Source organism: Myodes glareolus, chromosome 5 (genome assembly GCF_982192425.1).
Source record: "Myodes glareolus chromosome 5, mMyoGla1.1, whole genome shotgun sequence".
Taxonomy (NCBI): Eukaryota; Metazoa; Chordata; class Mammalia; order Rodentia; family Cricetidae; genus Myodes; species Myodes glareolus.
Window position 1 is genome coordinate 67,366,699 of NC_142030.1, and position 20,862 is coordinate 67,387,560.

General features: G+C 44.2%; 1 protein-coding gene across 5 annotated transcripts in view; it reads left to right on the forward strand.

The window, feature by feature from the left end:
- Positions 1 to 8,522: 8,522 nt before the first annotated feature.
- The window catches only part of Ralgps2 (Ral GEF with PH domain and SH3 binding motif 2), a 138,744-nt gene continuing 126,404 nt past the window's right edge, over positions 8,523 to 20,862 (forward strand). For 2 of the 5 annotated variants that reach the window (XM_087906380.1, XM_087906382.1), the window contains exon 1: positions 8,523 to 8,667. The gene's annotated coding sequence lies outside the window, so the exon portion shown is untranslated. Of the gene's footprint in view, positions 8,668 to 9,286; positions 9,426 to 10,031; positions 10,170 to 20,862 lie in introns of those variants that run through there. The other 3 variants (XM_087906381.1, XM_085688055.2, XM_085688056.2) reach the window with 3 other exon arrangements.

The window sequence follows — 20,862 nt, forward strand, 5'->3', positions numbered from 1 at the left end:
CTTCTCACACATGTGCGGAGGTCAGGGGGCAACTTTGTGGACTCAGGGTCTCTTCTCCCACCTTTATGTGGTTCCAATGGTCACCAGCCTTGCGAGCCAGTGCCTTAACTTGGAGCCATCTCATGGGCTCCGAAACTAATAATTTAAATAGGAACTGCTCGTTATGGACACGCTGGCCTTCAATAGCAAATATAGCTGCTGATACTCGATGATAAGCATCCGATCTATGCAGGATTTTATCATAAGTATGAAAATCTCTTGCTGAGTGAAGTTTTACTTAAACACAGTGAAAATGACAAAAGGCATACTGACTGATCTAAACAGATAAACTCTAAAATACTTTTATTACTCATTTCTAGAAGGATTAAGAACATTTCATTCTGGAATGTGAAACCACAGTTGGAACTACATCCCTAGAGAGGTGGGCTCAATGGTTTTGGACTAAGCCCTTCCTGTGTGCAATGCAATAACCAACTTCATTAGTTTGGTAGAAAATTTTCTCCTGCAACATATTTTTTTGAGACAATTTGAGCCGAATTTTATTTTTGAATTTAAAATCTTACATAATCTCACCCTTCCCTTTTTTCCCTCCAGCCCCTCCCATGTATCTCCCTTGCTCTCAAATTCTTGGCCTCCTTTTCTTTAATTGTTGATGTGTGTGTGCATGCGTTTATATACCTAGTATATAACCACAAGCGGCTCAGTGGGTATGTTACTTGCATGTGTATGACGCCAGGGCTGACCACCTGATGCTGGACAACCAGCTGGGGCCCTCTCCCTTGGGAAGGCTTTCACTCTTTCCCGACAGTTCTGGAAGGCACAATCTCGCAGCAGACCTCCTGTTCCTCTGGCTCTTAAAGTCTTTCTGCCCCTCCTCCTGGCTGTTCCCTGGGCCTTAGGTGAAGGAATTGTTATAGATGGATCAGTTGTGACTGGGCACCCTGTGATTACTTGTTCTCTGCATTTTGATTGGCTGTGGTTTTCTATAATGGTCTTCCTCTTTGTTGAGGGGTGAGAACTAATATATAGTGCGACATTGTTTAAATAACACGTGGGTGGATAAAATGAGAAACTAAAATTAATCCCATTTTTCTTCAATTTAATTGTGTGTGTGTGTGTGTGTGTGTGTGTGTGTGTGTGTGTGTGTGGTGTGGGAATATGCATGAGTGTGCATTGGTATGCCTCCATGTAGAGGCCAGAGCAGGGCTTTGGGCATCTTCCTCTATTGCTGTCTTCTTTATTTCCTTGAGACAGGGTTTCTTTCTTCTTGTTTTCTGAAACAGGGTTTCTCTGTGTAACCCTGGCTGTCCTGGAACTCCATCTGTAGTCCTGGCTGGCCTTGAACTCAGAGTTTCTGAGTGCTGGAATTAAAGGCACGCGCTACCACTGCCTGGCCAAGACAGGGTTTCTAACTGAACCAGTAATTTTCCTTTTCAGCCAGACTGTCTGGCCAACATGCTCTTGGGATCTGTTCGTCTCTGCTCCCCAGTGTAGGGTAAGAAGAAGTTCAGCCATATGGGTGCTGGAAGCTCAAAGTCAGGGCTTTGTGGTTACAGGGAAAGAGAGGGCTCTCATCCACTTAGTCATCTCTCTAGTCCCCCGTTTGATTATTTCTCTTTTACTGAAAACATTTTGAAGGCAATTCAACTTTTTTGAATTCTTAAGCTTTCATAACATAGTGTAGAAATGACTTTTAAAATTAAACATATGTTGGGTATCTCATACACAGGACTGTTCATTGTTAGCATGCTTTATATGATATTCAGTGTTTTCTAAGCCCCATCAACATATGTGGCATTGTGCTATGTTTGGTAAGAACGCATGTGCAGCAGTTTTACTGGGAAGAATATGTGGTGTAGACATGAGTCAGAATGCCTAGGTTTGATGCCACCGTTGCCATTTCCACTGGCTCATGCCAGTCATTCAACATGTTTAAGCCTTATATGAAAACATATAAAAGACTAACTTTCCAGGGTCATCATGACAACTAAACAAGGTGACATTAAGTCAAGCATTGGCTTTAATGAATGCATTTTTTAAAATAGACAAAGAGAGACATGGGTCATGCTATCCAGGAATTTATAGTCTTGGAGGACTTAAGAAATGTATGACTTTGGCCAGGTATGATGCCTATAATCCTGTCAGCAACACAGAAGCAGGAAGATCCTTGCAAGGCCAGCCTGGACTATACAACAAGTTCCAGGATAGTCAATGCATCATAGGAAGACCCCAATCTCAGAAAAACAAAACAGTAAAGAAATTTACATTGATAAAAAACAGCAAACCATTATATAATAAACTGCCAAAGCCAGAGGACACTAATTTATCCTCCACACCTTTTGGAGAAGGGAGACATTATGGGAGAAGCAAAGAAAGTATGGAGAGAGGAAGTGATGTGGGATTCCCCTCTATATGCTGTAAATATGTTTTATTACCATTGGTTAATAAAGTAGCTACTTTGGCCTATGACAGGACAGAATATAGGTAGGTGGAAAAACTAAACTGAATGCAGGGAGTCAGAGAGATGCCATGTAGCCACCGAAGAAGAAAGATGTCAGAACATTACCTGGTAAGTCACAGCCTCACGGTGATTCATAGATTAATAGAAAAGGGTTAATTTAAGATGTAAGAGCTAGTTAGGAATACACCTACACCATTGATCAAACAGTGCTGTGATTAATATAGCTTCTCTGTGATTATTTGGGTCAGGGCAGCCAGGAAACCAAAGCAGAGTATTCGATTACAAGAAAGATGTAACAGGAGTCAATGCATATTCATAAGGAGAATTTGCATACTCAAATCAGTCACAGAATCCCAACTAGTGAGTAAAACGGTGAGGTGAACTGGCAGGGTAGACAGTCTGTGGCAGTCCTGGGTGCCAGTTTAGTAAACGACAAGAGACAGGGTGCGTGTGTGAGGATGGGGCTGTTGAATTGGGTGGTGAAGTGGCATAGCAAGACCAGCGAAATGGCTCCTTCTTTAAAGGCGATTCCCACCAATTCTGATGACCCAAGTTTGGTTCCTGTGATTCACATGGTGGAAGGAAAGAACTTACTCAGAAACTGCCTATGCTTTCACACAAGTGCTGTGACACATACATGTACATACAGACAGACACAAATGCACAATAAATAAATGGAATTAAATTTTTTATTTCCTTCCTTCTTTCCTTCCTTCCTTCCTTTCTTTCGCCACGCAGTGATGACATGCGCCTTTAATCCCAATACTCAGGAGGCAGAGGCAAGCAGTTCTCTGAATTCGAGACCAGCCTGGTCTATAGAGCAAGTTCCAGGACAGTCAGGCTGTTACATAGAGAAACTGTCTCAAAACAAACATACAAAAACAATTTGTTTTTGTCTTGTTTTGTTTTTAAAGGAACTGATGTAGGAAGGGATGTGTGACAGTTACCTAAAGCAAAGCAATCAGTTGGAAATACCGCCTTCCTCCCAGGTGCTGGGAATGACAGACCTGTGCCCACACGGGACTCAAAAGATAGCTTTTCATACGAGCAGGGTGTGCTGGTACAGGCTCTCATCCCAGAACTTGGGAGGTGGACGCAGGACGATCAGGAATTCAAGTTTGTTCTTCGAAATGTAATGAGTTTGAAGTCAGTCTGGACTACGTGAGACTGTCTCAGAAAAACCAAAACCAAAAATAAAAGACTTTTTATTGAAAATAATTCTGAATTTATAGGAAGGTTGCAAATGCCCACTCTTTGCCTATCACCTGCTGTTAACATTTTATCACTACATCTATATTTACATAAATAATAAAAATAGACCTATCTACTGTATTTTTTAAATCATATACACACCTTGGACCTTTACTCCTAAATACTTCAGTGTGTAGTTCTTAAGGATGGAACCACATTAGTCAGTGATTTTAACACTAATACCTCAATATATCTACAATTAATTTCTCCATTAACTCACTAATTTTCCGCTCCCATTGGGAAAGACCCAGTCTACTCTCTCATGTAAGATTTAGTATCACTTCCCTTCCACACAAATATTGTTAGAGCTTTTGTCTTTTACAACAGTAACATCCACAAACACTATCCACTCAGCCCCCTTTAAAAAGTAAAACCTGACTTTGCGCACTGGGGACTGAGCTGTTACTTTCCCACTTAGATGTCACGTTTCCAGAGAGTCATATCTGAAGGCAAGTAATGTCTGTCTGTCCCTCTTCTGTAATCTAAATACCCACCGATGGTTCTCCCCAATCTTTAGCACTTATTACACAGTGATTTTCCCACTTTACATTCTACCATATTAATATTTGTTTCTATCCCTACTTATTAGCAGTTTTATCAGTGATGGGGGAGCAACCCAGGACCTCATGCATGCTCTGTGAATACTCTACCACTGACCCATATCCTTAGCCAATCGATTTTAGTGCGAATTTATGAATTGCTTTTAAAAACTTGAACCTTTTTGATATTTTAAAAAGGAAACTGGTATGAAATTGGACAAGGAACCTTTCTTTCCATTACATCTGAAAAGTTATGCTTAAAATTCTCACAAGGGAACTTGAACACAATTCACTTACTTGGGGAAAAAAGCTATCAGATAAATGCAACTATCCAAACTTAGAGGAAGACGTAAACATAAACAAAAAGATTTTCTGTTACATAAATGGTCCCAAAGTCAGAGCTTTTGTAGCATTTGTGTTTTGTTTAAAATATTGTGTTTCCCAGGCTACTCTAACTGCTACCAGGCAGTTCAGGGTGTGTATGTGTGTGCACATGACTGTAGCAAGGCAGTGCTATCGTGGCAGGGACAGGAAAAGCACAGCAGAAACACAGTTCTCAGTGCCAGACCTGTGAGAGACTACAGGAACAGAGTAGGCCAAGACTGCCTACTGGACGGTTACGAGAATAAGCATTATAAGCTCCTGAGGGCATCTTGTATCACAGTTTTTGATTTTAACCACATTACCACTGGGTCATCAGGAAAAGGCTCAACTACACTGTGTTCTGTTTTCTTGTGATACCATAGACCAAACCCAGGCCTCTGAAGATGCTAGGCAGGCACTATAAACTTCTGAGTTATAAGCTGTATTGTATTTTATTAGTTTAAAGCAAAATACGGTGAAATTTCAAAAGAAAAAAAAAACCAATGAAAATGGTTTAAGTTGCTTCTATAAGATGAAAACCCAGTTTATGGAGAATAACTAATTATGACCAACCTTCAGTGACTCCTTTAATAACCATGTCAGATAAAGGAGGCATTGCTGAAACTGCCTCTAATATTGAGAAATTGTAAAACATACAAACATTTATGTATACATAAACTTGCCCCCAAGGGAATTCCAGGGAAATATTAATCATTAAGTAAATAAAACCCTGCTGAGGCATGCCTGATACAGAACTGCTCCTGGGAGGAGCAGCTTAATTGTAAATTACTTAATATGGCACCCAGACTTGAATGCTCTGTTCAGCACGGTCCTTAGCACCCTGACTCTACTGCACGCCTTTCTCCACTGGAGTCTAGCGGACTCTCTTCACAGCTGTGCGTCCATTTTCTGTACAACAACGTCCTCTTCAGAGTCCCCTCTCACGCCTGTCCCCTCCCGGGGAAGTTCGAATATTCTGTTCTGCCTATGTTTTAGATCAGTATGTTGGAAACACAACTGACATGTTCCTTCAAGATGCCTGCCTGATTTGGGTTTTGACAGGGAGATGAATTGTTTGTTGATTTGCTTTTTGCTCTAGTGGTGTCTTGCCTTTGAAGCGCTTATTGTCCATCTAAATGGGTCCCTTGGCTTATCCCTTGGAAGCAAAGTAATGCAGAGTAATAAAACTGTTACACAGTGGTGACTCCCCCGAAATGACTTTTAAGCATATTGAATTCTTATCGATTTCTGTTTTATATAATAGCAGCATTTCTGTTGTATCCATTAGCATTTTTTGTTCTAAGACTGTGCAGATTTCCTCTTCTGGCAAAAGCAAATGGAACTCATAAAGCAACTTACAGAACTATAAAAAAAAAAACAGTGCTCTGGTAAAGAAAATTAGTTGTAAGTAGTCACTGCTTTATTTACATATAAATGGACGGGGAAAGACTTTGAAACAACAACAAAAACATAAAGGATAAGCTTTTTTTCCTATCTTTTTTGGCTTTTGGAGTCAGAGTCTTAGACTGTAGCCCAGGTTGGCCTGGAATTGAAGCCCATCCTCCCACCTCGGCTACCTGAGCTCTGGGATTACAGAGCCAGCGCCAGACCCACCTCTCTTATTATTTTGGGGGTGTGCATGTGGGCGCCCAGTCCATAGTTTGTGGGCAGAGGGCAGCTCTCAACCTTCCGCCTGGTTGAGGCATGGTTTCTCAGAAGCACAGTTGTATATTCCAGCCAAGAGTCTCCTGTTTCCCCTCCCATTTCCCTGCAGGAATTCAGGGATTACAAAAGTTTGCTAAATTCTGCCCCTTTCCTTCCAAGTCCTGAGTTCAGGACTGAGCTCAGGTCCTCAGGCCTGCCAGGTTAGCAGCGCCTCTGTCTCCTTCCTCTCAGGACTGAGCTCAGGTCCTCAGGCCTGCCAGGTTAGCAGTGCCTCTGTTTCCTTCCTCTCAGGACTGAGCTCAGGTCCTCAGGCCTGCCAGGTTAGCAGTGCCTCTGTTTCCTTCCTCTCAGGACTGAGCTCAGGTCCTCAGGCCTGCCAGGTTAGCAGCGCCTCTGTCTCCTTCCTCTCAGGACTGAGCTCAGGCCCTCAGGCCTGCCAGGTTAGCAGTGCCTCTGTCTCCTTACTCATCTTCTTGCAACCTTTTTCTTCTTCTTCTTTGCAAGTTCAGAAAAAACAAATTCAACTGAACTCTTAAGGTTCATAAAGTGTGGTTTTTGCAGGTTGTCAACATGAGCAACACATTTTGAATGATTATTCCAAATTCAGACATTCTGTAAGCATAGGAATCTATGATGAACTCTTAGGCCTTTTCAAAGTCTGGGCCACTGCCTTTACAGTAAACTGTGAAAATTACTGGCAGACGTAGAGACATGGGCCCATTTGTTTTTAACGAAGCCCCAGTTCAAGTTTAAAGTAACTGCAAGACATTTATGGCAAGTAGAATTCCCCGATTTCCCTCAGTTTACTATTTTAAAAGCAGTTAATAACTTGGGACAACAGTGTATGCATATATAAAATTGTATGTATTATTGTTGGCACAGTCGACCACTTTTTCCTTAATCTCCTCCTAACTCGGAAAAAAAATCAAACATTTACTCAATAACAAAGGTTTTTCTCCCCCCACTCAACTGTTATTTCGGTTTGCCTATTGTTTCTTTTGGGACTTGATGCCTACATCCTAATACATGTGAAGCCTTTTCGACAATCACCCGTCTATTCTCAGTTGAAATTTTCGGATAGCTTTTTTTCTTCTTCTTTGGTTTCTGTACCTCTCAGTGATTCCGTCACTATTGGAGAGACTTTCAAAGTAAAATGGAATAAAACCCAACATTGGACTTTATTGCTTTTTCTTGCGTTATTTCTTCCCCCTACTCTTGCATAGGGGTGAGCTGACCAAGGTGATGGAGCATTCTACCTTCTCCAACTAGAGCGAGGCTGGCAGAAGCCAGTCCAAGGGTACAGTTGTTAGCTTTCTCCTGCACAACAGAGCAATCCGTTCTGCTTTAGTTATTATATGGAGGAAGGAAATCAAACGCAACATTTTGGTCACTTCACAGTCTGCGGTCTGCTGTAGAACTGTCCCTCCGCATTCTATTGCACATTGCCTACAAGAGGACTGCATCACTCCCGAATGATACACCTCGGTGGCTCACAGAAAACCTTCCACTAAGTCACACTGCATCAAATGGTGCTAATTTTATGTAGGCCACCAAGGTGCACCCTGAGAAACAACACCCTTCCATCCCCTTTCATTCGCAGGAAAAGAAAATCACATTTTAGAATCACGTCCCCGCAAGGTCCACCTGGAACTCTTCAGTCTGGGACGGCGGGGGGGGGGGGGGTCGGGGGGGTATTCCAAATTTCGATTATTTGTTCATTAAACCAAGGACAGTCACCCTGCTTAACACCTACAGGGGCCTACCCAACACTTCCGGCATGTTAATGTGTGAGAGCCCTGACTCCATCATTTACGGTCCTATCGCTGTGGGGTGACTCTTCCCATCCGCAGCCCCTTTACTTGTCCGCCACGACAACTGAGGGCGCCGCCTGCGTGGGCTGGGTATTTGATCCCGGGGCTGACTTTTGTTCTCTGGGTTTCAAGGTGAGCTGTGCCCCGCACCGCGAGCGCCCCCCGAGACCCCGTGCACGAGCGGCCGTGGGGCCCCACCTGTCCGCCCTGAGCCCTGCGGCTCTTCCCTGCGGCCCCGCGCTGCGGCTACGGCTGCGGCTGCTGCGCGCGCCCCGCGGACACCGGTACGGGAGGCGGTTGGGCTCGGCGGGCAGCAGCCGGGCGTCCGCGGCGCGCGCCGAGACCCCGGCGACCCGGACCTCCCCGGCCGCGCGAGCGCGCTCAGTTGGTGCGCGCGCCGCGCCGCTCCGCCCCGCCCGCCCGGCGCGCGCCCCCTGCGCGGCCGGGGTGGAACCGGCGCACTCCCCTCCCCCGAGCGCCGGCGGCGGGTACTGAATGAGAGACGCCGACTGCTCGGCTGGGCGAGCGCTGCCTCGGAGCTGCGGGCGAAGCGGAGGCGACGGCCGCGGCTACACAGGTCGGTGTGGCTGGCTGGCGGGTGGGCGGGCGGGAAGGCGCGGGCAATGGCGGCGGCCGCGGTGCGCGGCACGGGAGGGAGGGCGGACTGCGGGGCGCTCACGATCCCGCGGTGGCGGAGGCCCCGGCGTCGCCTCAGCCTCGCAGGTGAGCCGGACCGGGTCCCGCCGGGCCAGCCACACCCCCTCCCGGGCCGGGTGCCTGCACCCCGCAGCGGGCCGAGGCGGGGTGACCTGTTGCGGGGCCGAACCGCCCGCGGAGCGCGGGGTGAGCGGCGCCGCCGAGGCCGCGCGCGGACACATAGTTGGGGGGGGGCTCCCGCACCGCCGCGCAATCTGCCCGCAGCGGCCGGAATTCCTTTGCAGCGTGGGCTTCGGCGGGCTCGTAAACACCGGGCTTGGGAGGTGATGGAGCTGACCTGGAAGGGAGCCCGGACCTGTGCTCTGCCGCGACTCCCCGCCCCCCTCGAAGCGCTTTTCCTGCCGCCGTGTGCGGTGTAGACGCAGGCGGGTTTCAGGGTGCGTGGGCGTGTTTGGGAAGAAGCTGCGAGCTGATAGGAGGTACCTTAGTACGAATGTTAATTGGTTTGAATTGGGAGGGGTGAGGGAGGAGGAAGAAAGGGCTCTGGTGCTTGCCGTGGAGGAGGGGCGTTTGCAACCCGAAATCCCTCTGCAGAAAGCGCTCCACAGAAGCATCCAGTGCCTATTGTTTAAGATCCGAGGATGAAAACACGGGCGGCAGTTAATTGAGCCTTTCCCTGTAGGTGTTCTGTATTTTCTTTCTCTCATAACACTTAAGTCGCTGTAGAGCTTTGTTTCTGTACCAGTGTGTGTTTATGAGTTGACTTTGGTGTTTGTTTGTTTAATGTTTACCATCCGGGGGACTCGAGTTCATGGTGTCTTTGAAGATGACCATGAGAAAGAATCTCGAGGAAGTTTTCATTCCCTGCATGCAGGAGTACCGCAGTGCCACTGTTGGTAACTTGCAAACTAAAAGGCTTGTCCTACCCAAATATGACTGTTCCGGCTGTGGCATCAGAAATATAGTAAGTGTAAGTGCGATTATTGCTGAAGTGGGATTTATAACCAAACAGTATTGTTTTGATAATAATAACCTCTAGTGAACATGTGTAACCATGAAGCTTCGAAATTTGGAAAATTAGCTACATCTTGTAGGTTAAATGTGTTTATTAGCATTCCCTGAACTAACTTAAGTGTAGTTGTTTTAAGCTTTAAATTCTGGCATAGTAATTTTTAAATACTCAGACCCGCCTTCCTCTCCCATCCCATTATATTCGACCTTTCCTTGATTGTAGGAACTTCAGTTTTTTTTAGAAATACTGTTGATCTTGTCTTTTTACACCAGATTGCAGCAGAAGTTGAAAGATCTGTTTGTGTGTCAAGATCGCAGTATACTTTTCTGATACTACAGTGTCGGGAAGGATACACCCAAAAATTCTGAGAGAAAAATTCTGTTTAAAAGTCAGCTGTGAATCAGATATGCGTGAGTAATGCAGTTTGTATACATTTAAATACTAGCATATCCTTTTTTAGTTTATTATGTCCTTACAATTGGGATAGTGGTTGTGAGCAGTGAAAGATGTCTTTGTTGGTGAAATTAATTTGATTACAATTTGAACCTTCTTTTTCTTTTTCTTTTTTCTTTTTTTTTTTTTTTGAGACAGGGTCTCATTTTGTAGTTCTCAACCATCCTAGAAGACCAGACTGGCCTCTAGCTCACTGAGAAATGCTTGCCTATACCTTCAGAGTGCTAGGATTAAAGGCATGTACCTCCAGGCCAGGCTACTTTCAAGCCTTTGTTCAGAGGCTAGTTTATTCTACACACATTGAGTGCCTGATAGGTGCTGTAGTCTGATAGATGTGGAGGGGACTCAGCAGAGTAAAATCGGTGTGTGCTTTGGTGGAGATAAAGTGATACCTGGGTCTATTAGTTTAAAAATCTCAGGATGCCTTGTGAGTTAGGATATTGTTTGCATTTTTCCTTCTGAGAATAGAAGGAACTGTTAGTGAACAAAAGCATCAAGACAGTTTTCTTAAACTATGCTTCTGTTTATACACATTGGGTATCTGGTATCCAAACATACTCAAAATATATACTCTACCTGGAGTCAGAGCGTGTGTGGTTTATATGTGGTTAAAACATTATACTTTTGGTTTATATACCTAAATGAAATGTTTGCTGATATTCTCTCGGTATTTATTTATACGAGTCTTTAGGAAAAGTAAAGCATTCTCCTTACCCCAGTGAAACAGCTCTCTATCGTTCTTTGGTTGCTAAAAGAAAAGTCTGTTAAGTGAAAATCTAATGAGAAGTGATCATTTTATGCTGTGATTAATAAGTGTGACGCACGTTGGTGTAGATCTTTGTAGATTCCAAAGATTTAAAAGAATTTATAAATATGTTGTTACTTCTTAGGACTATCAGTAACTAACCTCTACCTTATGTAGGCATTATTTTCTCCATTTCAGCGTGGGAAATGAGCCAGCAGTAAACATTCAGTGACCCCCAAATCCAGATGGTAGCTCTTACTTGAGTGTGATGTTCCACCACCTCCAGATGGTAGAGTCTGGGGGAAGATGAACACCTGAACATTTAGTGTACGACTGGTCTCCAGAAAACTTTTTTTTTGTTTTGTTTTGTTTTGTTTTTGGTTTTGTTTGAGACAGGGTTTCTCTGTGTAGCTTTGGTTGTCCTGGAACTCTATATGTAGACCAGACTGGCCTAGAACTCACAGACATCTGCCAGAGTGCTGGATTAAAGTTGTGTGCTACCATTTCCTGTCTCTAAGATTTTAAATGTTAATCTATTGAAATTGGCTATTTTCTTTGAAAATATTGCTTTCATTTGATATTTAAAATGAACACATGCAAACTTTTGAGAATAAAATGCATTAAATTGGATTCTGTTTTGAATACAAGTTTTTTTGTTATCTAATGTTTGTTTTTTGAAATAGTTATTTCTTTCTGGATTTCATACTTTCATAGTTATTTAGTTTTCAATAAAAATATAGTTCAAATGGCTTGAAGTTGTCACAGTGTTAGCAGTCGCTTGGAAAGGAGTGAGTTTTTTGCGTTACCTTATAATTACTGCCTTGAGTATGGTTTAAATTCCCATTAGTTCCTTCTTAATGAGAGAATGAAGATTGGATATGATAAAATTCCACTGATTTTTAATTAATCTGCACTCTTTCCTTTTCCATGCTTTATAGTTTTATTTTCTTTGCTTCCTACGTTTTACTCAAGAACTCACTTTAAATATTCTCCAAATGGGTTTTAATCATCAGCCTCTTTCCTCCCCTTTTTCCCCTCCCCCCTCCGCTTTCCCCCTTCTTAGAAAAGTCCCTGATACTTAAAAAGTGTTCAGTTATTGGCCAGAGAGTGAAGTAATGGTATTAAGTGATATGACCACTTTGTTCTTTTGTTAAAATTTGTACTTTAACTAATACAGGGTGCATGTAGGAAGTGACATTACCAAATTCCTAGAGAGGCCTTTCACCCCTCACTCATCTCCTCATGACTTTCCTCATGGTTTTGATTACAAGTTCATTGTTTACATTATTATGTTTCTGTAAATATGTTTAACAGTTGAACCTTGAAGTGTGCTATGGTTGAATTTCTTGTCATTAGATTGTTTTCTTTTGTATTTTTCCTTACTCTCTTATGTGTCTTTATTTTTTTCTCTAGTCAAATCTACAGACACATAAGGTGATAGGTATTCAAACTTGTTAAAAATTGGGGACGTCTAAGAAGCCTCTGCTTTTGTTCAGTAGTGTTGCTCTGCACTGGGATGCAGCTTGAGCCTGGCCTCCCGTCATTGTGCTCCTGTGGAGCCTGTGCTCGCTAAACTCAGTTTACTTTCTTGTTTAGGTGAGTTGTATCTCCTGTTGACTGACTTAAAGATGACTCACACTCAGAATCCCAGTGCTTGAAAGCTGAGGCAGAAGGATTGCTAGGAGTTCCAGGCTGGTCTGGGCCAAAGTTTAAGACTGTCTTTTAACAAGCAAAATATGTATGGTAGGGTAAACTTTTTGAATTGTTGATGTTGCTGAAAATACCTTTTTCTGCCTTGATCATTGTCAGGGCTAGATTCCGAATTAAGATGATAATTTATCCTTGAAATAAAAGGGAGCACTGTGAAATAGAAGGGATTGCTGTATGATTTCCTATCTTCGAGTTGATGAAAAGTCTTAGTGCCATTCAGAGTTTTCTTCCTTTACATGTGATATGGTCTTCAGATTTTTTTTTTTTTTTTTGTCATCGGTCTGTCCGATGTAACCCTGGTATGTTGTCCATGTCCTGTGAGTCTTCATTTCTGTGCACTGAATTTAGTAGGTCATGTAGCCAGTGTGCTTTGAAGAGCTAAATTGTAAGTGGTGCAGATAGAATGAGCCACACAGTCTTTGTCCAGTGACAGAGTTTGCTCTTCTGTAGCTTGTGAAAGGAGCCGCAGGCACCACGCAGGTGGCAGGCCTTGTAGTTTGCAAGACCTTGATCTAGCTTTGTATTTGCCTTACCAGTAGAGCATGTTGTTATGAAGGGGATAGGAGGCAGAACATGGGTAGAGGCACGCTGGTGATAGCTTCAAGTCTCAGCTGTTTATAGGAATTGGTCATCAGAGAAGAGAAAGGAGGAGCTGGAGAGTGTAACAGACCTGAGAAGACAGTGAATGACATCATCAGAGTGATGGATGAGTGGAGCAGGAATGGTAGTGTGATTGCCAGACTCACCTGAGGAGAGAATTTCCGCATTCTGTGTGTGTGTGTGTGTGATGTATGTGCAGGTGTGTGAAGGTCTTTGTTCTAGACTTCTCCCTTGTTTAAGACAGTATCTGTTTGTTGGCTGTTGCCCTGCTTGTAAGGGCTCTCCTGTCTCTGCCTCCCATCTTGCCCTGGAGCTCTGTGACCACAGATGTGCACTGCTGTGTTCAGCTTTACATAGGTTCTGAGGATTCGAAGTCAGGTCTTCACACTTGCACTGTAAGTGTTTTGCCCACTGATCCATCTCCACAGCTCCATGGATTTTGTGTTCAGAGCTTTACTAGGAATACCCCTAAAATTTGGTTAAGATAACTTACTATTGATTTCTAATATGTAAAGTAAAAGATTCATGCTTCTCCAGGTCTTGCTGTGTAGTCCTGGATGACCTGGGATTCACTATGTAGATCAACTTCAAGCTTCTGGCGGGAGGCCTCTTGAATACTGGGACTACAGGACTGGTGCACCATGCCCATGCCCCTTAGCATTTTTTTTAAGTCTCTGATAGAAAAGAATGAGAAACACTTTCTAGTGTCAGTGATAGTTTCTGAAGTTTCTAAAATACAAGGGTTGAGCTCATCAAGTCTTTCTATTACAGGTAGTAATAGGATGGGTTGTGCTAATGCTGCTTTCTGTGGAGTGCTCTGTCCTTGACGTCAGCCTCCACTTAACATGCTGTGCTCTCACGCCCCACCTTCTGGGGAACTTCATTTCCCAGTGTCTTAGTTTTTTACTCTACATTTAGAAGGTTTTATTATGCATTTTGGTTTTCTTCAGAGTTTTACTAAGTTCGTAAACTATATCGTAAAGCTTTCTTTTTTCCTGTTCTCTGAAGTAGTTTCATAGGGGCTGTGTACACCGCACAGAATGTGAAAGTGAGCAGGAAGTTTCTAGGACTGGAGGGTGTGAGCTAGTGGTCGGGTGATCAGATGTGCCTAGCGTGTGTACGGCCCTCGGTGTGTTCTCCCGCATCCCTGCTTAAAAACCTAGAAGAAAATATGTTTATGTGGCTCTTGTAGATAAAAGTGTTTTGTTTTGGAGCCCCCAAAGTCAGCATTGATAGTGTGTATTAACAGTATCTATTCATCAAGTGGCAGTGTTCAGGGAGCAGACGGGCAAATGACAGATTAGAAAATGTGTCTACAATAATTAACTCTGCCAGAGGGCTTGTGTGGAGTGTATTTTAAAGGTACATCATTGTGAAAACGTGTAAACAAATGGGTGAACGATCTGAATATTCACAAAGTGAGTATTCTAACGGCTAAGGTAACAGAGTACTTGTCTGTCAAGTTCAGAGACACAGGTGCAGTTTAAAATGATAATGCAGTACTGTCCACCAGAGGCATTGATGAAAATGCCTGAATGAAAATGCTGGCAGTGGTGACCAGCATGGAGAGAGGGTCAAGGGGTGGGGCTTGACTTGGGAGAATCCCTGGGCATCTTCTGCTAACGCTCTGCATTTGTGTGTTCTTTGATCTGCAGAGTGTGTGTGACCTGTTAGCTGCTAGAGTCCTTTCACTCCCAGGTGGAAGTGCAGCTCAGAAACTCTTGAGTTTCAACTCAGAGTTGACCAAATCTGCTTGAGTGCCTCAGGCCTGGAGCCATGGTGGCAGACACAGAGGCCTTAGAGAACAAAGAGCCAGTGACTCTAGGCTTTAACACAAGCAGCCACATCTTTGGCTTCAAACAATAATAAGCAGTAGCAAGTGGTCACAGTGGCTGCTGCTGTACAGCTCCTGTCAAAGCTTATGGTTGTGTTTTGGGTATTGGGCCCCACAGCCCTACAGTGGCTAGTGTTAGCAGCCTTGGTCCCACCTGAGGTGTTGGGACCCTTGGCCCTTAAGACTTGGCAGGTTGCTGAGCCCTACCAGCTGTGCCCGTGCACTCTTCAGTTGTCTGTGCTGTGCCCCTTGTCCCCCCCCCCCCGTGTGCACTCTTCAGTTGTCTGCTGTGCTCCTTGTCCTCCCCCCCCCGTGTGCACTCTTCAGTTGTCTGTGCTCCTTGTCCCCCCCCGTGTGCACTCTTCAGTTGTCTGCTGTGCTCCTTGTCCCCCCCCCGTGTGCACTCTTCAGTTGTCTGTGCTCCTTGTCCCCCCCCCGTGTGCACTCTTCAGTTGTCTGTGCTCCTTGTCCCCCCTCGTGTGCACTCTTCAGTTGTCTGTGCTCCTTGTCCCCCCCCCGTGTGCACTCTTTAGTTGTCTGTGCTCCATGTTCCCCCCCGTGTGCACTCTTCGGTTGTCTGTGCTGTGCTCCTTGTCCCCCCCCGTATGCACTCTTCAGTTGTCTGTGCTCCTTGTCCCTCCCCCGTATGCACTCTTCAGTTGTCTGTGCTCCTTGTCCCCCCCCCCCCCGTGTGCACTCTTCAGTTGTCTGTGCTCCTTGTCCCCCCCCCCCCCGTGTGCACTCTTCAGTTGTCTGTGCTCCTTGTCCCCCCCCCGTGTGCACTCTTCAGTTGTCTGCTGTGCTCCTTGTCCCACCTCCCCGATCCCATCCCACCCCGTGTGCACTCTTCAGTTGTCTGCTGTGCTCCTTGTCCTCCCCCCCCCCCGTGTGCACTCTTCAGTTGTCTGTGCTCCTTGTCCGTCCCCCGTGTGCACTCTTCAGTTGTCTGCTGTGCTCCTTGTCCCCCCCCCCCCGTGTGCACTCTTCAGTTGTCTGTGCTCCTTGTCCGTACCCCCCCCCCCCGTGTGCACTCTTCAGTTGTCTGCTGTGCTCCTTGTCCCCCCCCCCGTGTGCACTCTTCAGTTGTCTGCTGTGCTCCTTGTCCGTCCCCCCCCCCCGTGTGCACTCTTCAGTTGTCTGCTGTGCTCCTTGTCCCACCTCCCCGATCCCATCCCACCCCGTGTGTACTCTTAGGTTGTCTCTGGTGGTTGCCGCCACCTCTGCTGCCGCCTCTGCTGCCTTGAGTGCTGAGTCGTCTTCATGTGACCAGCTCACCATGCTGTAGAAGTGATGATGATCAAAAGTAGCAAGGAAAGACCACTAGGAAGCCTTTTGTGAGACTAATGTTGCAGTATCAAAGGGTCTGCACAGGAGGTGTCTCATGGTTGACCCTAATGAGCAGTCTGCTCTAGTTGTTCCCACCAGTCATGGCATAGCCTTCATTCAGTCACAAGCCTTCTGCTGGAAGTGCCACAATTCTTTTCCTCTGCAAATGGCTGCAATGGTTCACTGGGAGCTGCAGGTCAGCATTGACTAGAACAGTCCAGAACTGCACTTGGACAGCCACTGTTGCTAGCATTGTCTCCAAGGCAAACCTCGAGTGCCTGATGAGGCTGGCTTGCCACGAGTGCAGTCCCTCTGGTTGCCCAAGGGCTGCTGGGCTGGCAGTCACCTGCTGCAGGCAAGGCTCTAAGAACTGTCCGCGCCAGACGTCGGCCCAACCACGCTTGTGTAATAGAATATAAGTACTCAGGGTGCTTACGCAAAGGTCCACCTCTGACCTCAGTGGAGCTTTAGTAGGATTTACCAGTGCCCTAATTGCAGCCATATAGAAGTTGCGTTGATTTGTCTGTCTCATAGATACAGTAGAAACCATCCAAATTATGTGTCTGTTAGTACAGCACTCAGACTACATGTCCATTAGAAGTAAACAAATTTTCATATCATTGGGATAAGTGCAGGATTCTTAGGTTTGGCACTAAATGACAACCAAAGTATCTGCCATGGAGGCTACACAGCATCTGGGTTATAGAACAGTGGTAAAAAGCGCACACTCTAGACGTTCTCTAATATTTAATTTGTGTTTAAAAATTAGGATGATTGGAGTCTGGAGAGATGGCTCAAGCCAGCTAAGAGCACCAGCTGCTTCCAGAGGACCTGGGTTCAATTCCCAGCACCCATGTGGCAGCTCACAACTGTAACTCCAGTTCCAGGGGATCTGACACCCTCACACCAATGCACATAAAATAAAATTAAGTTTAAAAAAATGAGATTGTTTTAATTTTTCTTAGAAGGAAGAGTGTTAGCTTAAGCCTGATTTTTTGTTTTTAACTTTCTTTTGCTGCCTTTTATGCTTTGCCACCTCCCTGAATTCACTCTTCGTTTCTAGGAGACTTCGGACTTTCAGGGGTTTTGCTGGTTTTGTTTAAGCTGGCTCTGAACTTGATATCCTCTTGCCTCTACCTCCCAGTCCTGAGATTATGATGTGCATTACCTGGCCCTGGGTTTGTCGTGAACAGTAACTGTACATATTAGCGGAACTCTGTGCACTACTTCAGTGCTTGCATGCATCATGCACTAATAAAATCTATTATTAGAGTCCTGTCTATTGTCCCCTCAACCTCTAGTGACGGCTGTGTACATTCAGGGGTACTTGATATGTGTATGGGTTTTAAAATTTTTTAATTCCTTCCATCCACCCATCCAGATATCCATCCATCCATCCATCCATCCATCCATCCATCCATTCATCCATCCATATCCACCCATCCATCCATTGTGTGTGCATGACTGTGTGTGCTATTTTGTGTGTATGTCATGGCAAGTGTGTGGAGGTCAGAGGACAACATTGTGGAGTCAGTTCTCTCTGATCGTTGTGTGGATTCTAGGGATTTAACTCAGTTTCCCGTCTTGTGTGTCAAGCACCTTTACTTGTTGAGCTACCTCACCAGCCTTAATTTTCCCTATTCTCTTTTGTCACATGACTTACTATATTTTATGGACCCTAAGTTGACTTCTATTGTAAGATTCACTGTTCAATGTACATCTCAGAATAAAAATGACAGCATCCTGATTAGAGCTCTTAAAAGATGAAAATATGCATACCTTGAAATCAATGAGACCTTTTCTGTTAAAGCATCTTAGATTTTCTTTAGTTAGATCTTTTTGTTGTTGTTACTAATGTACGTTGTAAAACAGATTTGTCTGTACCTGGGGAGATGGCTCAGTGGTTAAGAGCACTTGTTGCTCTTGTGGAGGACCCAGGTTCTGTTCCCAACACTCACATGGCAGCTAACAACTGTCTGTGATTCCAGTTCCAGGAAATATGACAACTCTTCGTGCACACACATTCAGGTAAAACATTCATACACATAAGATAAAAGTAAATAGATGTTTAAAAAAGGATTTCTATGTTGAAATGTGTTATTGAACTCCATCTCAGTCCTAGTTTTTTGGGTTTTTTTTTGTTTTTGTTTCCCTTTTCGTTTTGGTAAAGGGGGTATAATAGCACTGTAATAGATCCTCCGTAAAGCCAAATAAAGTGTATAGTAAAGTATGTAAGAATGCTTCTCTGAATTTCTGAAATTCGGTGCAGCCACAGCATAGTAACTAAAATTACTCTGGCTTTCTGGATTACTTTTCCAACTCTGAGACAGAGGAATAGTTAGGATTGTTTAGAATTTTTCTGGCCTGGGATCAGAAAATCTGTGTCTATTCTGTGGCACTTCTGTGCATGTGCCAAAACCTTCACAGACATTGTGGGGTTTCTAGGTGGGTGATTTCAGGTTTGATCCACAGAGGTCTCTAAGTGTCCAGAAGTTGTTACTTAGGAGTGACTTCTGCCTTTCTCTTCCAGTTTGATATTTTTATAAGTTTGTGTGGTTTGTGCCCTAACTCTTAAGTCAAGACACTAGTGAGAGTACTGAAACAGATATCTTGAGGGTTTACAGGTAAGCAACTAACTTTAGCACCTTTTAGACAATGATATTTTTTGTTTTCTGTGTGCATAGTATTTGAGAGTGTTACACGGGTATCATTGTTTACAACTTGGTGAAAGACAGAATCTTCTAGGTAAAACCATAGTACATAACATCAGATAATACATAATTATATGTTAGCTTGCAGAGTACCAGCATTTCACGGGGGGGGCACAGGAAGGGGAGTGGTCCTCAGTGAGTAATGAAGATGAGGCCGGAGGAGTTAGTCCTCTTGCCATACTGTGTTGAAGGGCTTATTTGGGATGGGGTAGAAAGTGCAGCTTCCGTTTGACTGGACAGAGTAGGGACAGATGAGCATTGAGATAGCATGTGCTGTTGGCCACTAGCTTTGAGCTGCTTGCTCCATTTCCTTCTCAAGGCTGAAGAAAGTTTGTGATTGAAGATTGGAGAACTCTGATCTGCTTAGAATGTGTCTAAAAGGAAGATGTCTCATGAGTATATCAGACAGTCTTCCTAACTAGTGCTTTGAAATCATTGACAGAAAGTAGCATTGCTGCATTTCAGGTTGACTTTTTCCTTCTATTCCTGGTAACCAGTCTTAGCAGAAAAAGGGGTAAATTCTTACGGCTAGTAAGAGAGCCAGAAGGTGATTCAAGAATTCATCTGCCAAAGTTTTGTTTTTTCTTTCCTTTTTTTTGGGTGGGGGGTTCAAACTCAGGGTCTCACACTTGTTAGACAAGTACTCTGCCAACTGAACTAAGTGTGCCAAAGGTTTTTAAAGATTGTGGGTTTGAACCTCAGGAAATTCCCAATACTATTGAAACTTTCTTTTGCTTTACTTTGTTTCTCTGACTAGTATCCATAGCTGGGAACTATCTATAGTATTGAGTCTAATGCGGTCCAGCAGCTAAGCTATGGAATGAAAATTGATAGTCTAGTTAGAATGATAGTCAACAGGACAGTAGATTTTCCGCCTTTTATTATCTTGATATAGCATAGAATTTCAGATTAAACAGTTGTTGGACCATCCAGTGAGATGGCTTAGCTGGTAAAGGTGTCTGCCACCAAACCCAAGGACTCAAGGTCCATATGCTAGCAAGAGAACTGGTCCTCTGACCTTCACATCTACATTGTGGTTCGTGCACCCACAATACACACAGGTCCAAATGAATGGTAAATATATAAAATGTAATTTTAAGAGATTGAAAAAGTGGTATCTGTACCCCTGACCCATGTCTTATGCTGCTGCAGTAAATATGATCTCTTTAGTAACCACCAATGTATTTATAGCTGCGTAGTTACTGTAACTAAACAGATTAGAAAGACTGGCAGTATGTTTGAGCTCTAGATTAGCATTGGTTTATCTGACTCAGTGTCCCAGACATGCTGATTATAATTCTGGCTTGTCCATAATTCCTTTGAAGGAAATCTGCTTTTTCTGCGGTACACTACAGACCTCCATAGCTATGTTTTATGCCATATAAAACTGTGTTGCAACAGCTGGTTCAGCAGTGGACATTTGATTCAAGGGCCACTAAAAATGACTAACGCTATCTACATATGTGGGGTTATTGGGTTAGGGAAAGTATAGTCACTTATAGGAAACGTGGAGTTAATTTGCTCTTAAGCTGGAAGGCTGTATTACATTAGAGTCCTATAGAACCTAGTTAAAGGAGTGGAGACTAATTTTAATCAGAAGTTGTGAATTACAGCAAATTTAAAAGAGATGGGAAGCCATTTGGGAAGCAGAAAAGAATTGGGCGTGTTTGCCTAGACACAGGTACATAGTCTGAGATGAAGCGTCTCCTTTTATGTTATTATTC